Source organism: Sceloporus occidentalis, unplaced genomic scaffold, assembly GCF_023333645.1.
Source record: "Sceloporus occidentalis isolate IW3139 unplaced genomic scaffold, rSceOcc1.0.p SCAF_565, whole genome shotgun sequence".
In the NCBI taxonomy this organism is placed as follows: Eukaryota; Metazoa; Chordata; class Lepidosauria; order Squamata; family Phrynosomatidae; genus Sceloporus; species Sceloporus occidentalis.
Genome location: NW_028317545.1, coordinates 9,355 through 20,333, shown reverse-complemented (window position 1 = coordinate 20,333; position 10,979 = coordinate 9,355). Strand labels below are relative to the sequence as shown.

Genomic DNA, 10,979 nt, shown 5'->3' with positions numbered 1-10,979 from the left:
ATTGTAATGTATGATTTAGTTTGTTGGGGCAGGCAACAAATAGACAAATGTTTATTTCATTTATCATTGAATGAAATGATTCTTATTCTGATTCTTATCATTATTTCCTTAGTTGGTGGGTGTAACATCTATTTTCTTTATTTCTTAAGTAGATGTAATATTCCTTTTGGTATTTACTGTGTTGGTGCTTGCAATGTTCATTTTATTATTTAGTTGCTGGGCGAAGGTTTATTCCATTTATTATTCACTTTGTTGGTGGATTCCACAAATAAAATAAAGTTTGCCCCCACTAAGTAAATAGCATAATAATCCCGTAAGCAAATAACATTTTTATCAATATTTTATTCTTTATTGTAATTTATATTTTATATTTAATTGAAATTTAAGGTATATTTCATACTTTTTATTGTGGAGAATGAATCTATTTTAACTTGGTGTTGCTATGCCTCAGCGGAGACACAGGAGGGCGCCGGGGAGTTAATAGGGCCTGCGATGGCGTTTCATTCCGACGTCTGCGGCGCCGGTCTGAAAGGACTGCCCCGGCCCCGCCCCCGCAGAGCCCCCCCCCCAACCCTATTCTGAGCCGCTCTAGGAGTGGACATCTCGCAGGGTCTGTCAGGGCGTGCGAAAAGGCTAGAGCGTCGCCACGGAGACAGTCTGGTAAACATCTCTTAGAGGGCCGGCCCTCCGAGCGCATATGGCTAGAGCGTCGACACGGAGGCGGTCTAGGAACCCCACCTTAGAGGGCTTGCCACAGAGTGGGGGAAGGCTAGAGCGTCGCCGTGGAGACGTTCTAGGAACAAGTATTAGAGGGCCGGCCCTGTAAGATGGGGGTGGTAGACCATGTCCGTGGCGACGCTGTAGCCATCCGCGCTCGGAGGGCCGGGCCTCTCAGAATGGCCTTGCCGTCATTGGAATGAAGGGCTCCCTGTCGCCCTCCTGTGTCTCCACTGAGGCATTGCAAGCTAAAGGGAAATCACACCTCGCCTTTGTAAGGCCAGGCGAGAGGAAAGAAGGCTGGAGAGGCGTCCAGTCTTTCATTTGTTAAAGCGAACTGACTTCATTTGTATATCGTAGATTATAGATATAAATAAAACTGTTGTCTTATTTTATTCTTATTTCTTTTTAAACATTTTTCATTTTAATTTCATGTTCTCGTATAATTAAAATTTAAAGCCTGATATATAATGTAAAATAAAAAAATATAAAAATTAAAATGTTTTTAAAAGGGGGGAGTACAGTAAAAAAATAAAGTAAATGGAGAAAAGGTAGCCCAAAGGCAGCCATTTCGTGAGGGGAAATCGGCAGGCGCTATTGACGAGCTCTTGAGAAGCTCCCGACAGGTAGGAAGGGCGGCCAATGAGAAGCTTGTTGCGGGGCAGAAGAAGGAAAAGGCCTGCTCCTTCTTCGGGGGGGGGGGAAGAGCAGGCGCAGTCGTCAGGGAAGGCAGAGATCGGTCTGGGCCCTTGGAGATAAGGCAGCGGTGCTTTCCCGCGCTTCTTCCGGAGTGGCTGTTACCGCGTGACGCGCAGCCGCCGGGGCCAATGGGATTCGCGAGCGGAGAAGAGGGCGGGGCAGTGTGGCCAAGGCGGCTTTCCGTACAGTGTGAGGGAACACAACGTTCTCTGGGTCGCTTCGAATCGGACTGAGGCTTTTGGAAGTGTGAGGGCAAGGGAACGCGGGGGGGGGGGGTTTCTCCTCAGGGGCAAGGAAGGGCAGGTTTAAAGTCAAGTTTTACTTATATATAGATATCTATGTTTATTATGTTTATTGTACATATGATATGTATTGTACATTTATATTTATTTCTATTGTAAGTTCCTTTTATTTAATTATGCCTTATAATATTTTAAAGCATATTTTAATTCTATGTGTGTCTACTATGGTATGTTTTTATTTTTATTATATGCTTATTTTATTTTATAATATTTTTATTTTATTTTATAAGACTTTATTATTATATTTTTATTATATCCACATGTATGGATACTTCTATTTATTGTATTATAAGTTTATTATATTTTTAAAGTCTTATTATATACTTTATTTTCATTTATTATTTTTTACTATATTTTGTAATATTTTGATATATTTTATTTTATAATTATATATTGTATATTTTATGCATTTCTTTTATTATAATGTTATTACATTTGATTTATATATGTGTTTTATTTTATTATAATGGTATTATATTTTAAAATATTTTATCCATAAACTTTTATTATATTTCCCATATATATATATATATATATATAGCATTTTTTATTTTATTCTCTTCTATTTTGAGATACATATATGTATCTGTATATACTGTATATATTGTATATTTTTATTTGTTTTGATATTTTTTGGTTTTATTCTAATTTTATTTTATTTTGATGTTTCATTATATTTATTGTATATCTGTGTATTTTTATTTTTATTTCTTTTATTTTATTATAATTGTAAAATATTTTATTATTATATTGTAATTCTTTTAATCATACATATATTGTATATTTTTATTTATATTTTTTATTTCATTATAATTTTTATAATACAATATTTCACTATTACATTTTAATTATTTTAATGTTTTATATATATATATATATATATATATAATAATTAAAATATAATGAACAGTAATTTTACTTATTTTCTATGTTTTTATTTCATATTGCGGCTTACAAAATTCATATTTCATCTTTCTGTGTCTGTTTCAGATCTACAGTTCAAGGCGTCACTCAAACTGAGAGACTCTTGGGGTTTTTGTGTGTCTTTCTTGGGAGGGCTCTGGAACCGAATGGGCGACCTTTGGCTAGTCACACTCTCTCAGCCTCAGAAACACAGCTTTATTTTGTTTATTTGGTGAAGAATACGTCTTGTTTATTTAGATAGTGTATCTAAGAAGTATGCCTATAGATTTGTGAGGCAGGCAAACGGAAGGAAGGAAGGAAGGAAGGAAGGAAGGAAGGAAGGCTTTGTCATTCTGTTTGCGTCCATTGATTTTATGCTCTGCTTTTCTCCCATCACAGGGCTTGAGGCAGAACGAAACCTGAAAGTCTTTGAGGAAAAAAGGAAAGGCAGAGGGAAGAAAAGAACAGAGAAGGAAGGAAGAAAGGAAGAGCGAGGAAAGCAAGAGAGAAGAAAGCAGAACCCCTGAAAACAGTGCCCAGCTGAGGATGGAAGCTGCAGTCAACTCGGTGAAGACAAGACCTTGTAGGATGAAGGAGAATGCTTCACAGACAGAGAGACACAGAGCAACTCCCTTCCATAGGTCCAGCATCGATTAAATGCGTTGTAAAATGCCTCGAACCGTCGGACAGACTCTGGATCAGCCGCTGCCAAGGAAGGTGTCCGCCACAGTTCAGGTAGCGTTTCGTTGGCACGGAGCAGGGGAAGAGCAATGGCCTAGAAACCCTGACTTCTAACTGCCATGGGACCTTTGTGAGCAGACGCGGCGCCCCGAGAAACCGTCGTCTCTGACCATAGGTCTGTCCCTGGATTTAGATTCTGAGGGCGTGGCTCAATTCAGCCGTTTCTTTGTCCAATCGGCCGTCCCGTTGTTTCTCTTCCGAAATGTCCCCTTGCAGCTTGGAGGGCTAATCTACCCGGGGGGCGAAACTCTCCGCCTCCGTTTTGGGGCGCTGCAGCGGCTTCATTCCCTTTGGCCTTCTGGGCAGAGCCTTTCTGACCGTTTGCCCAAGGCAGAGCGGCATCCCTGGCAGAGCATGCTTCGGGCCCCACCGGAGGGAGAGCGAGGGGACGCGCCCCTGGCGCCGTGGGGGACGCCGTGGGGACCCGCCATCTTGCTCCCAGACTTTTATGTTAAAAACCCTAAAATAAAGTAAAATCTCCAGACCAAACGACAGAATTAAATAGTTTTCAGGGCCACCGTGTATTTTTTTATTTTAGTTTATTATTTTATTATTTATTTGTATTTAATTTGTTTGTTTTAAAAAAACCCACCCCGATAAATAGGTTCCCTGCTTAAACCTGACAAGCCCCCTGAAACCAGGATGGCACCTTTGGGATTAACTGGAAGATGCCTCTTGCAGTCAGCCTCCAAGGTCCTCCCAGACCCCTCTCCCTTCTAATCCCGCAAGCCCTGGCAGGCCCCTCTGGCGACCAAGACGTCCGGCCTCCGTGGCGTTCCCCGCGACGGCAGGGGCGCCTCTCCTCGCTCCCCTCCAGCGTGGCTCTTGGCATCCTCCGCCAGGAATGGCTCTCTGTGGTCCGCATCGGGCAAACCTTTCTCTGGGCAGAAGGAGAAAGAGGCAGAAGCCGGACTGCAGACTCCTCCTTTGAAGGAAGTCCCTTCAAAATCCAGCCTTCCAGGAGCACCTTTGCTGACTGGACCTGCATGGCAGCAGGAGGGGTTGGGGGGGATTTCCTCTGGGGCTCCCCTCCGACCCCAGCGCCCCCAAACTGGTAGCGGAGCTTTTTGCCCTCCCTGGCCATTCGTTCTCTAAGCTGCAACTGGACCTTTTGGAAGAGAGACAGTGGGAAGAACGGAGATGGGAAAGGGAAACAGCTGGATTGGGGTGCGTTCTCTAATCGGGATCCATGGGCAGAAATACGGGGAGGGATTCCGGGTTTCCTGGTGCGTTGCATAGTGTAGACAGGGTCCCATCGTAGTTAGAATTAGGCCAAGAGCACTGGCTGGGGGTGAAGGTTAGGAGGTCAGTGAGGAAAGGGTTTCTGTGAAGTAGTCCGAACCGGGCTTCTCTGAACGTGGTGCTTAACACCGCCTGGGTTCTTTCTCTGCCGTCCCGGAAGGAGGATGGCCCTCCCACATTTTAAAAGCCAGTCGGGAGGGCGATGGTTTAGCTGGGGGGGGGGGGCTGGCTTATAGAGGCTGAGCTAAATGCAATGCGTTCTTCTCTAGAGCAGGCCAAAGTTAATGGGAGGAGGAGGCAGGTAAGGACAGGGTAATGTCTGAGGCCGTGAGAGTGGCACCCAAGGGGCCTTGGCAGAAACGGGAGGAACCCACTGAGCAAGATGTTAAGGCTAGGGGCTAAGGAGAACAGCCAGGGCACCCCTTTGTCACCCCACAGCTGTACGCTGAACCTTTTTTCCCCCCCCATCTCTTTGTCCCTATGCCTCGAGAGAGAGCCGCACGCCATCCAGGCGGAGAAGAAGGAAAGGAAGGGTCCGGCCGAGGAGGACGACGACCCCGACCAATCAGCACCAGCCATGGATGATGGAAGAGACAGTCTCCACTGGACTCGATCCTTTACTCAATTGTAAGTACGTGTGTGTGTGTGTACAGTCATCCGTCCATACTTGCAGCTTTGATCATTTATAAGTTTGATTAATGTGTTCTCTAGGGATATCTGCTTTCCTCCAGTGCCACTGTGTGGTCAACTTTACCTAGAGTCGCACTGCAGGACCTAGAGATTTCTAGAGAGGACACTCTACTAGGCCTTTGTAGCTCCTCCAGCGCAGTTCTATGGTCGGTGTCTGTTGGACGTTGACCCCAGAGATGCCATGGAGAACCTATAGGTTTCTAGAGAGAACACTCTATTAGGCCTTTGTAGCTCCTCCAGCGCAGTTCTATGGTCAGTGTCTGTCGGACGTTGACCGCAGAGTTGCCCCGGAGAGGCTACAGATTCCTAGAGAGGACACTATTAGGCCTTTGTAGCTCCTCCAGCGCAGTTCTATGGTCAGTGTCTGTCGGACGTTGACCGCAGAGTTGCCCTGGAGGGGCTACAGATTCCTAGAGAGGACACTCTATTAGGCCTTTGTAGCTCCTCCAGCGCAGTTCTATGGTCAGTGTGTGTCGGACGTTGATCCCAGAGTTGACCTGGAGGGGCTTGAGATTCCTAGAGAGGAGAGTGTACTAGGCCTTTGTAGCTCCTCCAGCGCAGTTCTATGGTCAGTGTCTGTTGGACGTTGGCCACAGAGCTGCCACGGGGAACCTATAGGTTCCTAGAGAGAACAGTCTACTAGTCCTTTGTATCTCCTCCAGCGCAGTTCTATGGTCAGTGTCTGTTGGACGTTGACCCCAAAGTTGCCACGGAGAACGTATAGGTTCGTAGAGAGAACACTCTACTAGGCCTTTGTAGCTCCTCCAGCGTGGTTCTATGGTCAGTGTCTGTCGGACGTTGGCCGCAGAGTTGCCACGGGGAAGCTATAGGTTCATAGAGAGGACACTCTACTAGGCCTTTGTAGCTCCTGCAGCGCAGTTCTGTGGTCAGTGTCTGTCGGACGTTGGCCACAGAGTTGCTCTGGAGGGATAGAGATTCCTACAAAGGACAGTGTACTAGGCCTTTATAGCTCCTCCAGCGCAGTTCTATGGTCAGTGTCTGTCGGACGTTGACCGCAGAGTTGCCCTGGAGGGGCTAGAGATTCCTAGAGAGGAGAGTGTACTAGGCCTTTGTAGCTCCTCCAGCGCAGTTCTATGGTCAGTGTCTGTCGGACGTTGACCCCAGAGTTGCCCTGGAGGGGATAGAGATTCCTAGAGAGGAGAGTGTACTAGGCCTTTGTAGCTCATCCAGCGCAGTTCTATGGTCAGTGTCTGTTGGACGTTGGCCACAGAGTTGCCACGGGGAACCTATAGGTTAATAGAGAGGACACTCTACTAGGCCTTTGTAGCTCCTCCAGCGCAGTTCTGTGGTCAGTGTCTGTCGGACGTTGGCCACAGAGTTGCCCCGGAGGGATAGAGATTCTTAGAAAGGACAGTGTACTAGGCCTTTGTAGCTCCTCCAGCGCAGTTCTATGGTCAGTGTCTGTCAGACGTTGACCGCAGAGTTGCCCTGGAGGGGCTAGAGATTCCTAGAGAGGAGAGTGTACTAGGCCTTTGTAGCTCCTCCAGCGCAGTTCTATGGTCAGTGTGTGTCGGACGTTGACCCCAGAGTTGCCCTGGAGGGGCTAGAGATTCCTAGAGAGGAGAGTGTACTAGGCCTTTGTAGCTCCTCCAGCGCAGTTCTATGGTTAGTGTCTGTCGGACGTTGGCCACAGAGCTGCCACGGGGAACCTATAGGTTCATAGAGAGAAGACTGTACTAGGCCTTTGTAGCTCCTCCAGCGCAGTTCTATGGTCAGTGTTTGTCGGACGTTGACCTCAGAGTTGCCACGGAGGACCTATAGGTTCCTAGAGAGAACACTCTACTAGTCCTTTGTAGCTCCTCCAGCGCAGTTGTATGGTCAGTGTCTGTCGGACGTTGGCCACAGAGTTGCCCTGGATGGGCTTGAGATTCCCAGAGAGGACACTCTACTAGGCCTTTGTAGCTCCTCTAGTGCAGTTGTATGGTCCATGTCTGTCGGACGTTGACCATAGAGTTGCACTGGAGGAGCTAGAGATTAATAGAACACTCTAGTAGGCCTTTGTAAGTCTTTCTGTGCAGTTCTGTGGTCAGTGTCTGTTGGACGGTGAGCGTAGATTTGCACCGGAAGACCTAGAGATTTCTAGAGAGGCGTCGTCTCAGGTAAAAACATGGCGTTTTTATTGTTTGCGGGTTTTCCATATTCACGGGGGTCTTTTGCCCCTAAGCCTAGCGCATCTGCATGTGTGTGCGCGCACCCGCACAGACATATGTCAGCGTATTGATTCCACTTTCACTGCCATGGTTCCTTCTGTGGAAAGCTGGGATGTATAGTTTGGGGAGAGCCTGGTGTTATGATTGTCCAGAGCAGCAGAATAGCTGGAGTATCTCTTATTCGATTTATGGCAGTTCACCTTAAAAAGCCAGTGTGGAGTTGTGGTTTGGACGCTGGAGTATGGCTATGGAGACCAGGGTTCAAATGCCGGCTCAGCCATGTAAGCTGTGGGCTGATCCTGGGCAGGCGACACTGTCTCAGCCTCAGAGGATCGCAATGGCAACCCTCCCTCTGAAGAAAGCGGCTTAGGAAACCCGCCGATAGGTTTGCCTTGGGCCCTCCGTAAGTCAGAAAGGACTTGGGTTTTCTTGGCAGGATTTGTTCAGAGGAGCTTTGCTTTGGTTCACTGACCGTTCGTTGTCCATTTTTGTTTTTAGTCAGGTTTCCCAGTTGCAGAGGATCCCTCTGAAGGTGCTTACCTTTCCGGTAGGGATCTGGGTTCAGGCCAGACTTTAAGCAGGTAGGGCCTCGCTGATTTCGAGGACGTCTTCCAGGTAGGTTTTTTTCGTCAGAGGCCTTGCTGGCTGAATTTGGTGGCCCCTCTACTCCGGAGCCACCGCCCGGCTGCCTCCTGGTGCCCCTGGCTGCTGTTCGAGGGCCTCACTTCCCAGCCATCGTTTAGGCTTTCCTTTTGGGGCCCAGCTGGGAAGGGCAGGGGACAAGTGGTGGTGCTGGTCTCATTTGGTCTGCTGCTCAGATACTAACACTCATCCCTACTAACACTAACACAAACACTAAAAGGAACCCCACCATTAACACAAACGCTGCATCCTGTCTTTTGTCTCTCTCTGAGCAGATGAAGTTGTTGCATAGCAAGGTTTTCGAAGTGTGGTTTAGGGAAGTCTTGTTGCGTAGCGGTCGTTGGGTTGGCCTTTTAGCGTGGCACTTTAGCGCCGCGGCTAAAAAGCGATCTTGTGTGGTTTCTTCTTCTCAGTGGTCTTTGATGGTAGTTTTTGTCAGGGTTTTGGTTGAAATGAGGGAGCACCAGCACTTGTCCCCTGCCCCTGCCCCTGGGACCCCTCTGGACCTCCCTGCCCTCTCCTTTCTTTCCCAAAGAGAGCCCCGAACGGCGGCTGAGGCCCAGGAGGAGAGCGGCAGCCCCCCCAAAAGCCAGCACTGCCTGCCCCACGTACACTCCTGGGACCCTGGACCCTGGGTTTGGAGGTGGGCCACTTGTGCCGCCTCTGATTCCTCTCTTTCTTCCAACGCCACCGAGGTCCCAGGTGCCAAGGCTGCCCCTTCGGAGGTCCAGAGGGAGAGTCAGGCGCATCCAGGCCGAGACGCAGCAGCAGCAGCAGGCGAGGAAGGGAGTGTCCAGCCCAGAGGGAGGGAGGAAGAGGCGGCCCCGGCTCCATCCACTACGGAGGAAGGAAGGAAGAGACGGTCTCCGCTGGACATGGCCCCCCCCCCCCCAATAGATTGTAAGCCATAGGGCAGGGAACCCCAACTTTAGGACTTTTTTGGCTGAAGGGCAAGGATGCTAAAAGAATAATACTTCAATATTTGTCAAGGAACAAACTAATGCTGAGAGCTTTCAGTGTGCTTCCCTATGGTCAAGCCCTCCACAATGTTTCCCTATGGGCAATTGTTGTCCAATGTTTGCTTATGGGCAGGCATTCCCCAATGTTTCCTTATGGGCAGGCTTTCCCCAATCTTTCCCTTTGGGCAGGTGTTCCCCAATGTTTCCTTATGCGCAAATGTTCCCCAATGTTTCCCTATGGGCAGGCGTTCCCCAATGTTTCCTTATGGGCCGGTGTTCCCCTATCTTTCCCTATGGGCAGGTGTTCCCCAATGTTTCTTTATGGGCAAATGTTCCCCTGTGTTTCCCTATGGGCAGGTGTTTCCCTATGATTCCCTATTGGCATGTGTTCCCCAATGTATCCCTATTAGCAAATGTGTTTTGAACTTAGGTTCCTGTGGAAAAACAGCCTGAACTAACAATTAAAAGAGAACATGTAGCATCTATTGTACACTTTTTAAAAGGGACATGAGATAGTGACTGTCTTTAATGGAGTGCCTTCATTTTGTATGGCTGCCTGGGAGAAGAGGGTCTCCTTCCCTTCTGTCTTGAAATGTCAATGTATGGGATGTTTACTGTGTACGATCCTAGGAGTCCTCTGGACCAGTTTTGTACTTTATGTGTGTGTATATCTCCATACATGATGGTTACTTACCGCCACACCTTTGGAAGAAATAAAGCACACTGGATGTGAAATGAATTGCTTTGTTTTTCTTGTCGTTCTGTGTCTTTCATTGATCTGGAGGCGATGGCCGAAAGGCTTTGGACTCAATGGGATTTCCGGGGTCCCTCCAATTCTAGGCTGCTCTAGGGAAGTCATTAAAGGTGAAATGTTCATTGTAATGTATGATTTAGTTTGTTGGGGCAGGCAACAAATAGACAAATGTTTATTTCATTTATCATTGAATGAAATGATTCTTATTCTGATTCTTATCATTATTTCCTTAGTTGGTGGGTGTAACATCTATTTTCTTTATTTCTTAAGTAGATGTAATATTCCTTTTGGTATTTACTGTGTTGGTGCTTGCAATGTTCATTTTATTATTTAGTTGCTGGGCGAAGGTTTATTCCATTTATTATTCACTTTGTTGGTGGATTCCACAAATAAAATAAAGTTTGCCCCCACTAAGTAAATAGCATAATAATCCCGTAAGCAAATAACATTTTATCAATATTTTATTCTTTATTGTAATTTATATTTTATATTTAATTGAAATTTAAGGTATATTTCATACTTTTTATTGTGGAGAATGAATTTATTTTAACTTGGTGTTGCTATGCCTCAGCGGAGACACAGGAGGGCGCCGGGGAGTTAATAGGCTCTGCGATGGCGTTTCATTCCGACGTCTGCGGCGCCGGTCTGAAAGGGCTGCCCCGCCCCCGCAGAGCCCCCCCCAAACCCTATTCTGAGCCGCTCTAGGAGTGGACATCTCGCAGGGTCTGTCAGGGCGTGCGAAAAGGCTAGAGCGTCGCCACGGAGACAGTCTGGTAAACATCTCTTAGAGGGCCGGCCCTCCGAGCGCATATGGCTAGAGCGTCGACACGGAGGCGGTCTAGGAACCCCATCTTAGAGGGCTTGCCACAGAGTGGGGGAAGGCTAGAGCGTCGCCGTGGAGACGTTCTAGGAACAAGTATTAGAGGGCCGGCCCTGTAAGATGGGGGTGGTAGACCATGTCCGTGGCGACGCTCTAGCCATCCGCGCTCGGAGGGCCGGGCCTCTCAGAATGGCCTTGCCGTCATTGGAATGAAGGGCTTCCTGTCGCCCTCTTGTGTCTCCACTGAGGCATTGCAAGCTAAAGAGAAATCACACCTCGCCTTTGTAAGGCCAGGCGAGAGGAAAGAAGGGTGGAGAGGCGTCCAGTCTTTCATTTGTT

At 47.5% G+C, this 10,979-nt stretch overlaps 1 long non-coding RNA gene across 1 annotated transcript; it reads left to right on the top strand.

Annotated features, from left to right (window-relative positions):
• Positions 1-1,441: 1,441 nt before the first annotated feature.
• Positions 1,442-9,862, top strand: LOC149271102 (uncharacterized). Its single transcript, XR_016279781.1, has 3 exons — positions 1,442-1,662; positions 3,021-5,231; positions 7,964-9,862. It is a non-coding gene; the product is annotated as an uncharacterized LOC149271102 (long non-coding RNA).
• Positions 9,863-10,979: the final 1,117 nt, after the last annotated feature.